This window comes from Chelonoidis abingdonii, unplaced genomic scaffold (genome assembly GCF_003597395.2).
Source record: "Chelonoidis abingdonii isolate Lonesome George unplaced genomic scaffold, CheloAbing_2.0 scaffold0620, whole genome shotgun sequence".
Classification (NCBI taxonomy): domain Eukaryota; kingdom Metazoa; phylum Chordata; order Testudines; family Testudinidae; genus Chelonoidis; species Chelonoidis abingdonii.
Genome location: NW_027424881.1, coordinates 41515 through 45319, shown reverse-complemented (window position 1 = coordinate 45319; position 3805 = coordinate 41515). Strand labels below are relative to the sequence as shown.

Genomic DNA, 3805 nt, shown 5'->3' with positions numbered 1-3805 from the left:
GTGTATTTTTTCGATAACCACTGAAAAACATGTATTTTGGGGAAGTATGAAAGAAAAAGGCCCAATTGAGTCATGTAAATGTAAAGTAACAGAGGTCATTATTAAAAACAGAAATACTTTGGGACCCAAAAGATGTGGACTGGTGCTTTGGTTTGCGGATACTTTGGGAACAATGGGAAAAATGATTGTTGAAAGCGAAAAAATCAGGCAATATGCAAAAGATGTATCTAAGTTTGATGAGCTGGGAAAAATAAACATTCTGGTCCACAATAGTCAAATATTAAAACTGGGGGGGAAAGGAGAAGAATTGGCTATTTCTCTCTGAAAACATTCACTCAATGTGCAGCGGCAGTCAAAAAAATCAAACAATGTTGGGAATAATTAGGAAAGGGATAGATAATAGGACAGAAAATATCTTATTGCCTCTATATAAATCCATGGCACACCCACATCTTGAATACTGTGTGCAGATGTGTTTGCCCATTTCAAAAAAAGATGTATTGAAATAGGAAAAGATTCAGAAAAGGGCAAGAAAAATAATTAGTGGTATGGAACGGCTTCTGTATGAGGAGAGACTAATAAGACTGGAAATTTTCAGCTTGGAAAAGAGACGGTTAAGGCAAGATATGATTAAGATCTATAAAATCATGACTAGTGTAAAGAAAGTCGATAAGGAAGTTTTGGTTACTACTTCCCATAACACAAGAACTAGGGGTCACCAAATGAAATTAATAGGCAGGAGGTTCAAAACAAATAAAGGAAGCATTTTTTTTTACACAACACAAAGTCAACCTGTGGAACTCCTTGCCAGAGGATGTTGTGAAGGCCAAGAATATAACAGGGTTCAAAAAAGAACTAGATAATTTCATGGAGTATACGTCCATCAATGGCTATTAGCCAGAATGGGTAGAGATAGTATGCCTAGGCTCTGTTTGCCTGAAGCTGAGAATGAGGGACAGGAGATGGATCACTTGATGATTTCCTGTTCTGTTCATTCCCTGTGCGGCACCTGGCACTGGCCACTGGGTTCAGACAGGACAATGGACTACATGGATCTTTGGTCTGATCCAGTATGGCCATTCATATATTCTCATGTTCTTGTGTGTATATATACAGAGTATGATTCATATATCCATGTAATATGTTATAGGACATTGAGGACTGGTATGAATGACACGTGTTTGATATGAATATGTGTGTTGTGACTTGGCAACTAAAGCAAGAACTTAAGATCAAGAACTATTGAAACTCTTTGTGCAAAACAATCTTATTATATTCTGGGAAAATACGGAGAATCAGCACCAGCTGGACTGATATAAAATTGTGTAAGATTCGGAGGAAATGGCACCCCTTGCACCATGGTGGCCCGCCCAGGATTGTCTCTTTCGAATTGTGTGGATAGGAGGCCTAGTATACAGAAGCAAAGAACAGGTGATGTGACAGAATGGACTATAAATGGTTGCCTATGATTTCTGCAAAAGGGAGTTGCTTACTGATCTAGAGCCTCGTGTGGATATAGATGAGGTTTTAGCTGGCTCCCTTCATCTTTTCATCGGAAGGAATCTTGACTGGCCATCGGGACCATTCTGACCTGTGGACTCTGGTAGAGTATGTTTGTGATGTAAACGTGCAGTGAACACAGTTTGTTTTGTAATCAATAAAGAGTATTTAGAGTATTACCTACCGATATTGTATCTGGTATCTGCCTGCTCCATATCCCTTAGGGAGATCTCTATTGAGGGTTTAACATTAGTATTGCCAAAATTTTTCATAATTCCTTTCTCTGAATAATGAAAATGTTTCACCCATGAGAACAGCCTCCAGTAGTGCATGTAGTGTCTCATATTAACATTGTCTTTCCATCCAGGCATTTGTACTGCGACCATCACCCTAGAGCCTGGGCATATACAGAAAGTTAGGGGAACACACAGTACATGCAGAAGACTTTGTTCTGCCTAGGAGCTGGACATCTTCTCCCCTACACCCCTATGTCAGATTCCAACACCACTGACTTCACCAACCTCTCCGCTTTCATCCTGATGGGCATTCCTGGCCTGGAGGTGGCCCACATCTGGATCTCCATCCCCTTCTGCACCATGTACACCATAGCCATCTTGGGAAACTTCACCATCCTGTTCATTGTGAAGATAGAGCTGAGCCTCCATGGGCCCATGTACTATTTCCTCTACATGCTGGCCATCACCGACCTGGCCCTGTGCACATGCACCATTCCGAAAACACTGAGCATCTTCTGGTTCAATTCCAGGGAGGTAGATTTCAGTGCCTGCCTCATCCAGATGTTCTTCATTCACTGCTTTTTTGCGATGGAGTCTGGGATCTTCATGGCCATGGCTTTTGATCGCTATGTGGCCATCTGTGACCCCCTGAGACATTCCCTCATCCTGAGAAACCCCATGGTGGCCAATATTGGCCTGGCCATGGTGCTGCGTGGCTCCATGCTTGTACTGCCCTGTCCCTTGCTAGCAAAGCAGTTGCCGTATTGCAGAACCCACATCATACCCCACTCGTGCTGCGAGCACATAGCCGTGGTGAAGCTCGCCTGCGCTGACATCCTCATCAGTATTTACTATGGTCTCTTTATGGCAATCTAGGTGATCAGTCTAGATGTGTTTTTTATAGCTGTGTCCTATGTCCAGATACTCAGAGCAGTCTTCAGACTCCCCACAAAGGATGCCCGGCTCAAGACTTTTGGGACCTGTGGCTCCCACCTCTGTGTCATTTTAGCCTTTTACATCCCAGGTCTGTTCTCCGTCCTCACATACCGATTTGGCCACAATGTGGCCCTGCATTTCCATGTTCTCTTTACGAATGTGTGCCTCCTGGTGCCCCCCATGCTAAAATCCATCATTTTTGGTGAGAGCGCCAAACAGATCTGGGACAGGCTGCTCCGGGTCTTTACTCATAAAGGAACCTAAAGTTTTCTCCTCGTGCTCCATGCAGAGCTGGCTTTTGACATGGTATTCCTTGAATCCCTGACTGGACAGTCAGAGAGACATTAATCCCCTTCCTGACCTTACTGTGTAGTGTCAGTGTGACAAACTGGGCAACCGGTCTATGTAGAACTCATTGAGTTGACATCTTTCTCATTGCTTGTACTGGACCCCCAATGTCCCACCCCTTGCCCCCACCTCTTCCAACACTGCCTCGCCCCACTCTGCCTCTTCCCCCCAAGGCCTCACCTTGTCACTCACTGCATCATCACCATGTTCCTCCTCCTCTACCCCCCTCCCAGCTGCAAGGGAGCCATTTAAGGTTTTGGTAAGGGTGACAATTTTAAACATGATTCAAAGGATTACTTAGGCACTCAAAAACTGTATTTTTTTAGCAGATAACTTACCAATTAGCTGACTGGAGAACTATATCTATTTCCTATGTAAAAGAAAGAAAAATAAATAAATATTAAACTCACTCAGCTCTGCTACTAAAATGTTCTGGCATCTCGGGGCAAGGAGGGACAATCAGGGGCCTATGTAGAGGGATTTTTCACAAAGGGATCTTATGCCATCTGTGGCTGGATTCCAGCATTGGTGCCCCAGCAAAAGTGAACTGCTGAGCAGGGGGGAAGACTAAAGTCCCTGCTACAGATGATCCAGGAGATCCAGGAGGGACAATGGGAGATGTATTGGGCCCTTCAGGAACAATTGGGGCAGCTGCCTGATGAACAGCTGACCCTTGTAAGACTCGTGAGGAAGGAATCCAGGAGAGACCACCGAGAGTGGTGTGAAAAGCCTCACAACAGGGTTAGGAGGCTAAAGGTGTAGTACAGGGCTTGTTATACCTGAAG

General features: G+C 44.2%; 1 pseudogene; it reads left to right on the top strand.

Annotated features, from left to right (window-relative positions):
• Window positions 1-1988: 1988 nt before the first annotated feature.
• On the top strand, window positions 1989-2936 carry LOC116832391 (olfactory receptor 52E2-like; annotated as a pseudogene).
• Window positions 2937-3805: the final 869 nt, after the last annotated feature.